The following is a 17,683-nucleotide window of genomic DNA, read 5'->3' as shown; positions in this document are numbered from 1 at the left end:
GAGCAGCAAGGTTATATAGCGACTCCCACATCTTGATGGGAACAGGTGAACAGAGAAGATGAAGACACCAGTTCAATTCCACCAGTAGCCACCGGGGGAGCCCAGAATCCAAATTCACAACACTCTCCCTCAGCGTGGCAGGCAGCGCAGCGCCGCACAGGGGGCGGGGGGGGCGGGGTCAGTGGGGAGGAGACCCAGCTTTTATAAAAAAAAAAAAACAGCCACAAACCTAAGTTACTCAGGTGCAGCCCCCTGCATTGTCCCCGCCCTAGGCACGTAGTGCGGGACAACTAATGTCCCTCCCGGGATCCCGGGGCTGACTGTCAAAATCAGGACAGTCCCGCGGGATCCGGGACAGTTGGGAGGTATGGATCAACCCCAAAAACTAAGTTTAGTGTGTGACTAATAATATGCACATGTCCATCCTTACCTTTTTCATATACATATATATATATATATTGTAGCATGGCTAAAGGGTGTCTAATCGACGGGAGGTATGTATCACAGAGAAGGCTTGTCGCTGTGATGTGACCCGGAGTGTTTTCTGTAATGCTCATAAAGTAATAAGGAATTGTGTAGTATATTTGGGTCCGGGTTACGGGTAGCTATGAGAGATGGGAGGGTCTGGCTACCCATATACCTCACCCCTGGGTAAGGGGCATAACCATGCCTGTCTATGTTTGTGTCAGGACCTGTGGTGATGTCAGAACCACATGTCTAATCATGTGATGGGTTCTGGGTGTGGTTTCAGGCTACTTAATGGAGATGTGTTTGGCACAGGAGTGAGTGTATGGGAACCTGTCAGTGTGGACAGATTTCCGTGTGTCCAGGTGGGACACTACAGACAGGAGTCTGTGTATTGAGAGGAAGAAGCCTTTCTGTGTCTGTGGCTTCAGACAGAGCCCGCGTGCTGGACATAGCACAGCCTGTGTGCCTACAGGTCTGAAAGAGAGCGGAGCTCCCCTATGGACTTTGGAGGATTCATCTGTCTGGTATAAGACTGAATATCGTTTGTTTATGTTTCCTAAATGGTTTATGGAGTGAATAAACCTACATGGACATTAAAGAGAATGTGCCTCCTGTTTCCTCCTATGCACCTGAGCGAGTGAATCCCTACAATTGGTGTTTGGAATGCGGGCAAAGATTCAAGGAGCACATCTTGCAGCGCTGGCTGGTCTGAGCCAGAAGATTGGACGGTCTTGAAAAACCGTGAGTAAAAACTGATCGGGGTCAGTGAGAACTGCAGTTTGTGGATACCTCTGAGGAGAAGAGGGATCCGGGAACCTGTGTGGCCGCCACCAACAGGTAACGGTCTGGAAACCGTGTGATACTAACCAGGGTCAGCGAAAAACTGTGTTTGGGCTGTAAAGCCGGGTGTGAAACAGACCGAAGTCTGTGTGCTGCACTGACCGGGGTCAGTGAAAGACTGTTTTTTTTTTTCTATAAAGCACGTGTGCAGGTGCTTGCTGTGGACCGGCGAATCCAGGTATTTCTCTTTTTTTTTTCCTTCTGTGGTCAGCTTGCTGTGGCTCGGTGAGGTCACAAAATTTGCTGTGGCTCGGTGGGGTCACGAAGGTGACAAGCGGCTTGCTGTGGATCGGCGGGTCCGCGAAGTTTGGAGTGCAGAGCCTTGTAAAGTGTAGCTGCAGTTGCAGCAAAGAGAGAGGGAAAAAAAAAAAAGAGACATTGCTGGTTTAATGTGTGCAGACTCTTAAAGGACCAGAGTCACATTGGTGTGCTGTGCGAACTGGGGCCTGAGAGTGCTGTGGGAAGTCCACGGGGTGTACCCCAGAGTGGAGTGGAGTCCCAAAACGGAGCGGTGACCCCAAATAATTATGGTTGGCCAAAAAGGGGCTGCGTCTCAAAAGGGGGTAGTTGCCCAAAAGGGGGTGGAGTCCCTAAAAGGGGTGATGGCCCTAAAGGAGAAAATAGTCCACAAGGTGGTGGTAACCCAAAAGGGGGTGGAGTCCAAAAAGAGGGCGGCAACCCAAATAGGGGTGGTGGCCCAAAAAGGGGCAGCGGCGAATTTGATGATGAACGGTTGTCGGGTTCACTGTTCGAACAGCGCACGTCCCGAATATTGTACTGACGTTCCATCTGACAAGATGTCACAGAGCTGTTCTGTAGAAGTCAATGGAGTGTGCGTGACTGGACTTCTGGACTCGGGGAGCCTGGTGACGCTGGTGAGCGCCACACTCCCTGTCTATCTGATTCCCGGAAGGAAGATGGAAGTCCACTGCATTCATGGGGTCGCTAGGGATTATCCGGTGTCCAGGGTAATCATTGAGACGCCCACTGTTATTGCCAGCCATGATGTACCTGTAGTCTCAGACTTGCCATTCCCTGTTGTTATAGGCCAGGACTTTGAAAGGTTTTGGGATTTGTGGGAGGAAAGGGGAGTGTCTGATTGCTCAGAACAGAGTCTGAGTGACCCTAAGGGAGCCTCACCACAACAGGAGGCTGTAGTGATTCCGAGTGGTGTGATGTGTAAAGAGAAAGTAGCGCCACCTAATGTCAATAATCCAGAGTTACGGGTGACTGGAAGAAAGTGTGGGTCTGACACCTGTTTAAGTGGGGACTTGCTGTTTCAGGATGACAGGGTGAGAGGGGGTGACTCCTATACAGACTGTGACTCGAGCGCAAAGGGAAAAGAGTGCAGTAAGGAGGAGCCCAGTAAAAATCACAAATCTTCATCTCGTCGCGGGGGACGCAAAAAGACGGGACAGGTTACGCCCTCTGAGAAAAGAGATGATGAGGAAGAGACAGGGTCAGTTACAGATCAGGTTACTGTCTTTGATAAGGAGGTCACTTTACCTCTGAGAAATCCCAACACAGAGGTAGGGCTGGAATTAAAACAGACCTGTGGCAGTCCCATATCTGCAATGCCCGGAAAGAGTGAAGTGGCTCAGTATGATGAAGTACCTGATGCTGGAGAGATGGAGAACTCTGAAGTTACCAAGAGTCCAGAGGTACCGAAGAGTAAACAGACAGAGAGCCCAGGAGGGACCATAGAGGTGGTTGCGGAAACAGGTGGAACTCTGAAGAGGCAGAGTGTGGGTGGGCAAGAGCCCCCGTCTGAAAATCTAATTAGAGAATTGGTGGTGCAACATGTGCTGGCCAAAAGAGAGCAGGACCATGAGATAGAGCTGCTTAAAGAGACAGTCGAGCAAGAAAGGGTCCTGAGACTGGCGATTGAGCACAGAGTGGATGAGCTGGAGAAGGAAGTCTCTGAGCTCAGAGGTCACCTATCAGCGTGTCAGGCCATGAATAGGGCCATATTGAAAGATATGGATGTGCTCAGAATGACTCAAGAAAAACAGCAGGAGCTTCTCCAGAGGGAGGAACGTCGCTGCCTGGCAGAGGAGTTGCCAATGCCCATTTTGGAGAAGGCTCAAGCGGAAGAAAAGATTGAGGAAGAGTTCGTGCTAAAAGCGGAACAAGAGAGTCACCCGGTCGTGACAGACATCTTGGTGGAAAGGTCAGAGGCAAAAAGGGAGCCGTCTGTCTATGAAGAGAGTGAGACCCGCTCTTCAAGACCATGATTGATGTACCCGAAGAGGTGCAAGAAGCCTGTACCGGTGAAGGTGTGCATGAGGCATTTAGAAAGGCAGTAGAGGCATGTAGTGTGCACTGGGCGCCTGAGACTCATCAACTGGTCATACTTTCATCTAGAGAAGTCACAGTGAAGCGGGTGGCTGTCCTGAGAGAGATGCATCTACAATGCCTCCGCACAAAACAAATGATTACGTTGAAGAATGAGGAAGCCGCTCGACGTCTGGAGCTAGCGAGAGAAGCTCAAAATCGGCTTGGCTTGGTGGAAGACATCATTCTGGTACCCAGAAATTTGGTGGGAAAAGTCATCGGGAGGCTTGGCCGAGTGATGCAGGAGATTGTGAATAGCTCCGGTGTGAAGAGACTGAGAGTTCTGGGTGATGACGAGGCCCAGGTCGTGGGTGAAGATAAGATGGTTCCGTTCCTTGTTGTCGGATCCATGGAGAGTCTTGAAAATATCCGGATGCTCCTGGGGTATCGCATGAGTTACCTAATAGAAGTTGAGCAGCTAAGACGTGAGAGGGAGCAGGTCAATATAGAGCTGCGGGAATTGGCAAACAGATTGCCACCACCTTCAACTTGCGGTGTAGAGAGACGAAGAGGTTCTCTAAAGATTCGAAGTCCCCAAGCTAACAGAGGATATAGAGATACAGGGGAGAACTGCTCTTCAGGCAATAAAGACCATGGGAGAAGGTGGCCTGATGAAACAGGTAGAAGCAGTGGTGCCTCAGTTAGCTCAGGGTTAAGTGACCTTAGCAGGAGATCCTGTAGCAGACGAGGTGACATGAGTTCAATAACAGGCCCTGACTTAGACAGACGGTTTGACCGTCAGGGACGACTGAGAGGGGTCTCTAGTCGGTTAAGGATAAGTGCCAAGCCCCACGGCTTTAGGCAGAGGGGGGAGGTATGTAGCATGGCTAAAGGGTGTCTAATCGACGGGAGGTATGTATCACAGAGAAGGCTTGTCGCTGTGATGTGACCCGGAGTGTTTTCTGTAATGCTCATAAAGTAATAAGGAATTGTGTAGTATATTTGGGTCCGGGTTACGGGTAGCTATGAGAGATGGGAGGGTCTGGCTACCCATATACCTCACCCCTGGGTAAGGGGCATAACCATGCCTGTCTATGTTTGTGTCAGGACCTGTGGTGATGTCAGAACCACATGTCTAATCATGTGATGGGTTCTGGGTGTGGTTTCAGGCTACTTAATGGAGATGTGTTTGGCACAGGAGTGAGTGTATGGGAACCTGTCAGTGTGGACAGATTTCCGTGTGTCCAGGTGGGACACTACAGACAGGAGTCTGTGTATTGAGAGGAAGAAGCCTTTCTGTGTCTGTGGCTTCAGACAGAGCCCGCGTGCTGGACATAGCACAGCCTGTGTGCCTACAGGTCTGAAAGAGAGCGGAGCTCCCCTATGGACTTTGGAGGATTCATCTGTCTGGTATAAGACTGAATATCGTTTGTTTATGTTTCCTAAATGGTTTATGGAGTGAATAAACCTACATGGACATTAAAGAGAATGTGCCTCCTGTTTCCTCCTATGCACCTGAGCGAGTGAATCCCTACAATATATATATATATATATATATATATATATATATATATATATATATATATATATATATATATATATATATATATATATATATATATATATATACAGTGGGGCAAAAAAGTATTTAGTCATTCAGCAATAGTGCAAGTTCCTCCACTTAAAAAGATGAGAGGCGTCTGTAATTTACATCATAGTTAGACCTCAACTATGGGAGACAAACTGAGAAAAAAAAATCCAGAAAATCACATTGTCTGTTTTTTTATCATTTTATTTGCATATTATGGTGGAAAATAAGTATTTGGTCAGAAACAAAATTTCATCTCAATACTTTGTAATATATCCTTTGTTGGCAATGACAGAGGTCAAACGTTTTCTGTAAGTCTTCACAAGGTTGCCACACACTGTTGTTGGTATGTTGGCCCATTCCTCCATGCAGATCTCCTCTAGAGCAGTGATGTTTTTGGCTTTTCGCTTGGCAACACAGACTTTCAACTCCCTCCAAAGGTTTTCTATAGGGTTGAGATCTGGAGACTGGCTAGGCCACTCCAGGACCTTGAAATGCTTCTTACGAAGCCACTCCTTCGTTGCCCTGGCGGTGTGCTTTGGATCATTGTCATGTTGAAAGACCCAGCCACGTTTCATCTTCATTGCCCTTGCTGATGGAAGGAGGTTTGCACTCAAAATCTCACGATACATGGCCCCATTCATTCTTTCATGTACCCAGATCAGTCGTCCTGGCCCCTTTGCAGAGAAACAGCCCCAAAGCATGATGTTTCCACCACCATGCTTTACAGTAGGTATGGTGTTTGATGGATTCTTTTTCCTGCAAACACGACAAGTTGTGTTTCTACCAAACAGTTCCAGTTTGGTTTCATCAGACCATAGGACATTCTCCCAAAACTCCTCTGGATCATCCAAATGCTCTCTAGCAAACTTCAGACGGGCCCGGACATGTACTGGCTTAAGCAGTGGGACATGTCTGGCACTGCAAGATCTGAGTCCATGGTGGCGTAGTGTGCTACTTATGGTAGGCCTTGTTACATTGGTCCCAGCTCTCTGCAGTTCATTCACTAGGTCCCCCCGCATGGTTCTGGGATTTTTGCTCACCGTTCTTGTGATCATTCTGACCCCACGGGGTGGGATTTTGTGTGGAGCCCCAGATCGAGGGAGATTATCAGTGGTCTTGAATGTCTTCCATTTTCTAATTATTGCTCCCACTGTTGATTTCTTCACTCCAAGCTGGTTGGCTATTGCAGATTCAGTCTTCCCAGCCTGGTGCAGGGCTACAATTTGGTTCTGGTGTCCTTTGACAGCTCTTTGGTCTTCACCATAGTGGAGTTTGGAGTCAGACTGTTTGAGGGTGTGCACAGGTGTCTTTTTATACTGATAACAAGTTTAAACAGGTGCCATTACTACAGGTAATGAGTGGAGGACAGAGGAGCCTCTTAAAGAAGAAGTTACAGGTCTGTGAGAGCCAGAAATCTTGATTGTTTCGGACCAAATACTTATTTTCCACCATAATATGCAAATAAAATGATAAAAAAACAGACAATGTGATTTTCTGGATTTTTTTTTCTCAGTTTGTCTCCCATAGTTGAGGTCTACCTATGATGTAAATTACAGACGCCTCTCATCTTATTAAGTGGTGGAACTTGCACTATTGCTGAATGACTAAATACTTTTTTGCCCCACTGTGTATATATATATATATATATATATATATATATATATATATATATATATATATATATATATTTTGTGCTGCATGGAAAGTTTTGAAACTTTGCAAACCACTTTATTTTTGGATTTGGCTTTATTTTGGTTACAAAAAAATTGCAGGTAGGGAAAAAATAACATTTAATGTAAGTGTCTTCCAAACCCTCGCTTTTCCCAGTCTATTTGCTTGTCTGCAGCTGCATTGATATCTGAACGTACTCATATGGAGTACAGATGATGGCAGTGAAAGGGTCTGTACCTGTGCCTCACTGACTCTGTGGATAAGCTGCTGCAGGAGATTGTTTTGATAAGCCAAACACTCAGAGGAGGACATAGGTGGCAACCCATCACTGCCATCATCTGTACTCCAAATTAGTACATTCTGATACCCATGCAGTGGCAGGCAGTCAAATAGACTAAGGAAAAGGTTTGTAAGCCACTTGAATGCTGTTTTTTGCAGGAATGAAGACACACCCTCTAATAAAGTAGTTTGCAAAGTTTTATAGCTTTCCATGTTGGACACAATTATTTAAAAAAATAAAAGTTTAGTTATTGTGCAGTCATTCTATGAGTGAGCGTGCTGTCAGGATCCTCCAGTGCTGGCAAGTGGACCGCAAGTATGCGATTTGCATGCATACAGTCACATGCCGACTAGACGTGTGAATTGAGCAAGGCTGGACACGTCTAGTTGGAATGTGGCCGGAATTATGCAAATTGCATACTTGTGGTCACCTGACTCCCACTGACATCATTCATCTCAGCACATGTCGAGCCAAGAGGAAAGGTAAGGAAGTAAATATCTGTATGGCAACCTTTTGTGTACAATAATTTCATAAGGAACTACAGTAAAGCAGATCACAGTTTTGCGCATGAATGTGTTAAAACACTGAAGAATTATAACTAGTAACTGATCAATGAAGGCAGAAAATGAAGAAATATTTGTTTCTCTCTTCGTTCAATGAATCCTGTAATGATTTTCGCATTCAAAATGGTGTTTCCTTACTCCATTAGAATAATCTGTTCGGAATGAGCTCTCAGCACGGGTAATAGGGTCAGCGTGCGTATCCAGCCTGAATGTCCATATAACCATATGTATGGTCTCTTTAGTAAAACATTTCCAGAGGAGCTCTGGGGAAATCAGCTCCCCACAATATACATATGCAAGATACAGTTCATCTGGCAGACGCTATTGATGTTTCTGGAACAAGTTTCAGCTTGAATATCTAACAAAGAAAATGTAGCTGCACTCCAAAGACTTTCTGGGCATTTTTTTTTTTTTTGTAGAAAAGCGAGAATCAGTTTGCAAGTTTAATAATCCAAATATAGTCGTGTTCTGTTCATAAAATAAAAATAACATTTTAATATTCAGATTATTAATACGGCGCAGTCGTCGAGCTTCTGCAACTTTAATAGCATGTTAGTAACAATTGCTGCTGTGTAGATGTAAAAAAAAAATTTGTTGTGATGAGCAAAAAGAGTTCCGATCCTAAGTTGCAGTCGGGCTTCATTTCTGTGGCTGCTATCTCTTGGGCACTAGTACCTGTTTTTTAGGCAATCCCTGCATGTGCTGCGGCTGTCGAAAAGCTGCGAGACATGCCACCGCGGCGACTTGAGCATTTTTTTCGAGCACCTCAAAAATAGTCAATTAGGGTATGAGCGTGCTTGGAAAACACCTCACTCATCACTACTGGGCAACTGTCATTTCCTAGACCCCGCAACATCATGACACTGTAGTGCAACACACATTATGCCGATGTGTGAGGCCTAGTGGCTAAGATTCACACAATGTAATGATCTTTTTTTCCACCTAGACTTGCAATGGTGGCAAAGAGGCACCCTCCACATTTAGAGGAATAAAGTTCAATCATCACAGATTCTTTACGTTAAGAGCAGTGAGATTCTGGATTCTTTACTGTAAGAGCAGTGAGACTATTGAACTCTCTGCCACATGATGTTGTCATGGTTGATCCACTACCAAAGTTCAAGGAAGGTCTGGATTCCTTTCTTGATTCCTGTGATGGGATGTTGATCTGGGGAACTAGTCTGATTGCCACATGTGGAGCTGGGAAGGAATTTATTCCCCAATATGTGGCAATTAGCATCTGCCTTATAGGTTTTTGCCTACCTCTGAATTAACATGTTAGGGTATAGGTTGAACTCAAAGTTCATATGTCTACCTTGAACCTTAAAGGGGTTGTCCACTACTAGGACAACCCCTTCTTGAACTAAATGTTTGGCCCAGTTAAAATAAAAAAACCTATACTCATCTCATGTGTTGGTGCCATTCCCACGGTGTTGGCACTCGCTCTTCCCTGGGCTCTCGTGTGGTGTTGTGACACATAACTAATCAGAGCTGGCATCACTTTCCCCTCCAACATACGGATTGATTATGAAGAGGAAGCCAAAGATCACCTGCAGCCTGGACTTCCTCTTCATGGTCAATCCGTACGTTGGCGGAGACAGTGAAGCCAGTGCTGATTGGACATGGAGGGTCATGTGTCACAACACCACACTAGAGTCCCGGGGAAATTGCGTGCCGACACCGCAGGAACAGCACCGGCATGGGAGGTGAGTATAGGTTTTTTATTTTATCGGGGCCAAATATTTACAAGAAGAGCTTGTCCTTTTAGTGGAAAACCCCTTTAAAAGGGTTATCCAGGACTGTTATTTTTTTATCCATGGGACAAAAACTAACAAACAGGTAGTTGCTAACTACCTGCCTGTTCTATCTTGCTCTGGCTCAGAGCAGTCACTGACCGCTCCTGCCGGCGATTCAGCTGCTTCATGTCAGCAGAGCAGTTTTTCCTTTTCCAGTCTGCTCTGACGAAGGGACATGATTGCCGATGTCATACTGATTATAAGCCGGCATCCCGCCGATTGGCAGCGATCAAGGTAATGAGTTGTACTTGTGGGGCAGTTCCTTTAATGATTACATGGGCTACGCACGTATCGCTCAGCTTACCCTGTTTTCCTCAAGCAAATTGCAGAAATACGTCTGTAGGCAGTCCTGCCAGTTTTCTGTCTGGCGTCTGCACATAGGAATATTTCCTCGTCAATTAACAATGTCCACCTTTCCATTAATGACACATTACATTTTCTCAGACACTATTAAATTATGTAGAGAGAATTGATGGGGTCACAAGGCACATCATCATTAAAACATTGCATTTACATTCAGCAGCTCAGGTATCCACTCCAGTTAATGCAAATGAATATTAAGGCAGGCTCATGCTGCGTGGATGGAAGACAGATGAATCAGAGAGAGTGGTGAACAATTCCAAACAGCACCCAACGGATTGCCGTCACCTTAAAATGGGATCTTTCGAGGCGTCCGTCCTCTTGATGGCATCATTAGTGCGACATGCTGAGCTATTCTTACTGCCAAAAGTGTCAAAACTGTGGATAGAGATGCCAAACACAGATGTGCACAGCCTAAATTTATAATTATCAGATCTAATTTAGCAAAAATCTCCACCCAAGTGTGGCCTTTTATCAGTTTTGATGATGTCACTGTTTTGAGTTGCATACAATAAAAGATTCTCAGAATGTTCAACTTTTCTCAGAACTCGGTATTTGGTCAAGAGGCAAAAGAACTGTTCCCTCTACCAATCATAGAGTTTGGTTTTGAAAGCCTATTTTCAAATAGTCAATTTACCCCCAAAATACCCAATAAATAAAGTATTGTTAGGTAAGGGCTGGGTGCTTGACCAGGATACTCATCCAGTAGTTACAGAAAAAACGAGCTACAGACGGTATACTCGCTCTGGAGGATCCACCTGTGCACAGATGGCAATTTCATCAGGATAGCCCAGTATCTTTCCCTATGGAGGCACTGCCAGGGAATTAAAGATGTCCTCTGAATCTATGTTTTATTTAATAACTGGTCCCTTCCTAATATGCAGTAGATCATTGTCCGGAGATCCCCACTCAAAACTCATTCTGCGGAGTGGTGTGCAGCAGGCAGAAGAGTGCATGCACAGAGTGGTATACAGGCGCAATAAAAAGTCTATGAACCCATAATCCACTATGTGTACAGACGCTTAGACTATTTATTGAGACAATATACCATTCTGTAAAAGTTCATTCAGTAGCTCACAGCACTTAGACTAAAAACACTGATCATTATTGGGTCAAAATTAAAAGTTTGGTACCACAGGGGTCAGCATTGGGCCCTCTTGTATTTTATTTATTAATGATCTTGTAGAGGGTAAGCAGAGTAGAATTTCAATATTTACAGATGATATTAAATTATGCAAGCGAATCAACAGACATTAGGTGACTAAGGGCCATCTTATTACAATGTACAAATATATACAGAGATGTTTCTAGTGATGTTTTTATACCCAGACCTACAGCAATGACAAGGGGGCATCCTCTTTGTCTAGAGTAAAGAAGGTTTAATCATAATCACAGCCGTCGATTCTTAGTGTTAGTACAGTAAGACTATGGAACTCACCGCCATGGTTGTAGTTCCACCTATTGGAAGTAGCAATCCTACAAGTCATTGTGGCAAGTCACTCTCCACAAGGAGAAACCTTACCCTTTAGATCCCAGTCTTAGCTCTCAATTGCCAAATCAGACCTCCTATTTGCACTGACGAGGGGCAATATCCTGAACCAATTTGTCTGCAAATTGAGATTCTAATTTGGCTTTTATCCTAAGTCATATTGCAAGGTTCGTTAAAGGGTCAATAATGACTTGTAGGATTGCTACCTTCCAATAAGTGGCACTAGAGTTCAAGTCCTCTTCCTCCCTAAAGAGAAAATTTGTATATTAAATTTCCCAGAGGAACATGCAAGGCGTTTAAGTCTCCTCATACTGGAGTGCCATACCTGGCATGTTACTCTCCATAAGTAGAAAGCTTACCCCTCAGATCCCAGTCTTAGCCTCTCATCTAGCCAAATCAGATCAAGTTCAAGTCCTCTTCCTCTCTGAAGAGACAATTTGCATATTTAATATCCCTGTTATAAAATGGAGTGGCAGGTCTGACACCCAACTTTTGCCACATTCACTCTCTATGGGGCCTTTGGCATATGCCGAGCGCAGCTCTCGGATCCCCATAGGGATTAAATGGAGCTGTAGTTCAGTATGCATGCTGTACTCCCGTCTAACGGGTATAGAACACGCCCGATTCTGCAGATTAGAGTGCGTTTTCAATGATCTGCCCCCCACCGATCAACAACTTATCACCCATCCTGCGGATAACTTGTTTTCATTGGAATTATGAAACTATGACAGTCAATGGGCCAACTCACATTGACAATTCTCCGCATAAAAAAAATACAACATGCACTACTTTGGCCAAATTTTTAAATGTGCTTCCCCCATGGCTATATGTCTGTGAAAAATGGGGACAGTGAAAAACAGAACCCGTCCAAAAATTGTCTTTTTTTTTACTGGTGAGTAATAGGCAAGTTTTTCGTCGTTTGTCTGATACAGCCCTGAAAATGTAACATTCTGGCTGTCTGCAGCCAACACTAGGTGGAGCTAAAGAGCTTACTGCATACTATTTACAATGTATGCAATATATGTATGTGCTCCCTCTAGTGGTGGCTGCAGGAAGGCATAACAGCATCTATTGACCCTATAAATAAGCTAGTGGATCTTTGATCCCCTATATAGATGTTAATAAGAAATTAATATGCACTGAATTTTTGGACTATTTTAGAATAAAATTAAAGAAGTTTGTTCACTTTAAAGCCTGACGTATAGTAATTTGTTATAATATATTGCTGGGAGTACCATCTATTCCTCACATACCATAACTTGCTATGATGCATCGAACCTCCCACATCTCCCTTTAAATCACTGCTTTCCTATATTACTGATTTTTTTGTATTACAAATAACAGTCTTTTTTTCTAAAAAGAATGAATGTTTTATGTAAAAAAAATAAATTAATAAATAATAAAAAATATTACGCCAGGGGTGAAAACCTGGGCGAGGAGATAAAATACCAGCTGTGATTTTAAAGATGCAAATGTTGATTCATGGACGCTGGCTGATGTTTATCCTCCCAGGTATAATAAACATGCATCAACCTCAATCTGACACGTATGTAAAGTTCACCCCGATGCATCCATTAATATGTAATGACAATATTATGCATGTTTCTTGTATGATGTTTACCAAGTCTCCCTCGAAGGCACCAAGGTCCCATCTGCTTGCAGGAGGCGGCCGAGTTTACCGACGGCAAATGGAGTGATTAAGTTGGCTGCAGACCTTATGCTTAAATCCATGACATTTCAGCCAAGGGCTATCTGCTGTTCAATGCTTTGTTCTGTCAAAACCACTCTATTATTTCCGAAAACGATGCTGGCACAAGCTAAAGGGTTCAGCTTTGCTGGGCTGCAGAGAAGTCACATCTGAGCAGAGATTGCACAAACAGATTGGCTTTTTGGGGTTCCATTGGAGACGTTGGCGGTTTGTTTTGCTCTTGCGCTTAGTGATCAGCTTCACATGATGTACTTGCTCTGAACTTTTTAGACTATATAACTTTTTTTTTTGTTTTCGATCCAAAATATTAGACCACAGTTTCACGTAGGGAAAACTCTGCCTCTTTTTTTTCCTTTGCAAAAAAAAAAAAACCTGATAAAATCGATGTGAGTTCATGAAATCTCATGCCCACTGTGCGTTTAAAGGCGCTGTCGAACGGTGCATTTTTGGGGATCATATTTTTCAAAATGGGATCCTGAAAATTTAGTTTCTAAGTACAGAATATCAGAATTGCTCCTTCAAATCTGCACTAAAAAAGGCAACAAAAATGAAAAAATGCAGCGAAAAAAGGCAGCAAAAATGAAAAAAATGCAGCGAAAAAAGGCAGCAAAAATTCAATAATCAGAGCAGATTAAGCATTTATATCTTGCATGTAAAAAATTTTTTTGACCATAGATAAAATATAAAGGGATTACATGTTTTGTATAACAACTCCACTATCATCCATTAAAGGGCTTGTCTTCTTTTGTTAAATAGGTCAAATCACAAGGTTTCGTTCTTAAAAAAGTGACTTTTCAATTTACCGCTTATTAAAGATCCTCTCTGTTCGAAAAAAAATGGAAAGATTTTTAATTTTATAGCTTAGTACTTGTTGCCTCCGGTAACAGCCGCCATTGTGTTTTATGAAAAGTAGCTGGTTTCCTAGGCAATGAGCACATTGCAAGTGGTGCTCGGAAGCTGGCAAAAATACTAGATTTGGACAGATTTAGTGACCCGTTGCTCCTCTGATGCTGCAGAGGCAAAACTGCCTCATATAGCAACATCGGAGAATGCATTGTTGGGACCAGTGACGCAAACTGTCCATCTTCAGGAGCACAAGAGCCCCCGGTCAAGAAGGAACCTCTGAGGCAGGGGAGCGGGGTGCTCCTGAATATTGAAGCTGCCAAAGTAAATAGGAATAAGCTCCAATACTACACATAAGAGTGATGGTTTTTCTAAAAAAAAAATTGCAGATCCTCATACAAATGCTTTACCCTACTTTTTGGCTATGGAAATCCTTTGACAATCAGGCACTACTTTATTGTTCCGGCCAGTACAGTGTCACTGAGATAGTCTCTCTTTACGTTCCTACATGTGTCACATGCCAGAGGCTGACAAAACTAATGACTGGCTGCAGTGATTTAGTGGGTTCACAGCACCTGACCCCTGTTGGGAAGTAAACATATACTGGTAGAAAGCCCCAGATTGGTGGCACTGGAGCAGCAGGAGATAAATCTATTTTAAGTTATCTTTTTTATTAAAATATTATTTAAGTATTGTTAAAATATTACTCTCAAACATACACACAGATACAGCACGTGTGTGGATAGGACCTTTTCCAGCAGGGGAAGCACTTATTGCGCCGATTGCCCTGTATACAGTAAATTGACATGCCATAAATATACAGCATCTTGGGAATGATGCCCCCGACGGGCGCTGTGATGAATGGAGAAATAACCACACATGCCTGGCTCCTGCTTTTCATTCCTATGGGACCTCTGAAAATTGACAGGCACAGCCGCTTCTCTATTCAACTTGAAAAACGGTAAAGGTTGCATCATGATTTATCAAGAATGATTACTCTTGAACATATAAACTGCATCAATGCCATAGAAAATGTGAAAAAGGAAAAAAACAAGCGCTATATAATGTATATATGAAGTATTCATCTGCACAATTGCTACAAAAAATACAGCAAAAAAGAAGGTACTTAGCGCATAGATTGGCCAGTGTATGTGAGCCCATCTGCCATGCCAAGGCGTCTTTTGAAAGTTGGGTCCCTATCATGATATGTCACCTCTCTACAATTTATGGGGCAGGAATAGACCAGCTAACTACTTAAAATCACCTGTGACTGATGGGAGTAGGAGTGCACATGTCCAAAAAGGGTTTGATACAAATAGAGAAAAAAACAGCACATCCAAGCTAGTGTGAACAGGTGCCAAGTAAAAAAAGCATATAAACAGAAGAACGGTAAAGGTTGCGCCATGATTTACCATGAATGATTACTCTTGAACATTGAAACTGCATCACTGCCATAGAAATTGGGAAAAAAGGAAAAAAGCGCTATATAATGTATATATGAAATATTCATCTGCAAAAATTGTTATGAAAAATACAGTAAAAATAGAAGGTAAAGATTGGCAAATATATGTGAGCCCAACTGCCACGTCAAGGCATCCTTCGAAAGTCGAGTCCCTGTCCTGATATGCCACCTCTCCTGGGCAAAAAGGCCTACAATTTATGGGGCAGGAATGGACCAGCTAACTACTTAAAATCACCTGTGCTGATGGGAGTGGGGTGCACATGTCCTAAAAGGGTTTGATACAAATAGAGAAAAAGACCAGCACATCCAAGCTAGTTCTCTCTAAAATTAGCTTCATCGGACAAATCAGAATTTTGCTCATTCATAAGGTGATGGTCAAATCAAATAGTCTACAGTAAATGGCCTCCTAAGTTTCTTTGTTTCCTGATCCTAGCTCAATATATTAAGATATCCCTTATTTTTGAATTTTTACAGTAAAATTCCAGTTATGCCGCAAGTATCTGGCAGGTCTCTATCCCAAGAGGTATGCAGCAGCTGTACGTTCTACCCTACTGCTCTTTGAGGTGAATAACTAGTCTGCCATGATGGCCTTCAGCACCAGATTCATGCCCTTAGGCCAGGACGCTCTGGCACTCAGCATTGTCATTTTTCCTAATAAGCCCCAAAGGGTTTTTTTTTTATCATATGTAGCAGAGATTTTCTTCAGCCATTTCTTTAACAATCCACGGACAGGTGCACAAACCAGAACCTAAATCACTTGATATTCATAATTGGTAATGTTTGAGAGACTTATTACGTACCTAATAGTGCCTGAAAATCTCCATTTGGCCTACATAGCCCGTGATGCGGGCAGTGGGTTGAGAGGTGACAAAGTATAATTGATAGAATTTGATTTTCATGCTGAACAGGAGCCTATAAAAACATCATTAGTCTCCGCACACCGAGCGGCACCGAGCTGCCCCTGCTGCCGTCTTAAGCAAGATGAATAATGTGATTGAAGGGCTCGCTGCAAGGGAGGGTGTCACAGATCATGTCCCTTGACGATATGGTGGCCGCCATTCTTCAGGATGAACATTAATGTCCATAACAACGTTTTCATTTCATTATTACTGGAAGAACTAGTAGTATAGGGGGCACGAAGATTACAAACACATACAGACACATATATGTAGGAAATTAAGTAAAAAATGGAATATACAATAAATAAAAGTGACATATGTAGTAATATAGGAATTTGTGATAGACGCGTTGTCACTAGTCCAGCGCATTCATCATAATCAGGGGCAACCAACCAATATGGCTTCAATGGGGTCCCTGTGGGGACGAGCCTGGAAATGGCTGACTGCATCCCCTACTTTGGTGGGTGGAGGTAACAAAGCCTATGTCCTCTCCAAAGAGTGGTGGCAACTAACTCAAGGATCATGAAAAGGATCTGAGGCTAGAAAGCACCAAGTCATTCCATCCCAGATGCTTGGTTGCACCAGTACTAAGCCCAATTTTAAGCTTTTCCTATGAGACCCCTTAAATAGTAGAAAGATATTGTTTGGCAAACAGAGATATTTTTACTTCGCACTCCCAGGAAAACCCCAAAAGATCCAGAAGGAATTGACATAAACCCTGCCTTTCTTAGACTGGAACAGCATTTTCTGGGATTGTTTCCAAAAATGTTGGACACTCTTGGCAAATTCCTGATTATAACTATATTCCTGCAAAATAGCAAAGTCTCATGATCATAGTCGCCCAAAAAGTGTGGAGGTTCATCAATGTCACTCTGTTGGTTGCCTAAATACTATAGTCTCACTGCATACTAAGAGGCATTGCTACTGTACAAAAACATTTATTGAGATTGTGGTCTCGAACCTGCAAATTTTTAGCTGTTGAGAGACCATAATTTTTCATTCTATAACAATTTAAGCAGAAGTTAGGGCTCATGCAGTAGGCCGCATTAAAGCTCTATTTTCAGTAGAGGCCTTTTATGGAAATGTATGAGCTCCCTACTCCACTGCACCACTGTACCTCCATATTGTTACATCCATGGTTGTGATTACTCTCTCTACTTCTGTGTCAGCGCCATGCCATCGTTACTGGCATGAGTGCTTCAGTTTGGGTTGATATTCTAGGACTAGTGGCGCCATCCAGACAAGGAGTTTGGGGTTTAACTCCTGAACTTGGATTTCTAATCACTCCCATCTGTGAGCCTTGGGTGGTGCTTCACTCTATATAGGCACTTATCTCTCCCTGCCTACAGGGCCAGTTATAAGTTCACCTTACTCTGGTTCACCCTTCTTTTCTTTGCTCCTGCTTGGCCAGATTGATTCATGTTTCTGACCTCAGCACATGA

At 43.4% G+C, this 17,683-nt stretch overlaps 1 protein-coding gene across 3 annotated transcripts in view; it reads left to right on the top strand.

Annotated features, from left to right (window-relative positions):
• Positions 1–17,683, top strand: part of CFAP20DC (CFAP20 domain containing) — a 398,952-nt gene that overhangs the window by 283,452 nt on the left and 97,817 nt on the right. The gene's annotated exons all lie outside the window — the stretch shown is intronic.

This window comes from Ranitomeya variabilis, chromosome 8 (assembly GCF_051348905.1).
Source record: "Ranitomeya variabilis isolate aRanVar5 chromosome 8, aRanVar5.hap1, whole genome shotgun sequence".
Taxonomy (NCBI): Eukaryota; Metazoa; Chordata; class Amphibia; order Anura; family Dendrobatidae; genus Ranitomeya; species Ranitomeya variabilis.
The sequence above is the reverse complement of the archived record's forward strand: the minus strand, read 5'-3'. Positions and strand labels throughout refer to the sequence as shown.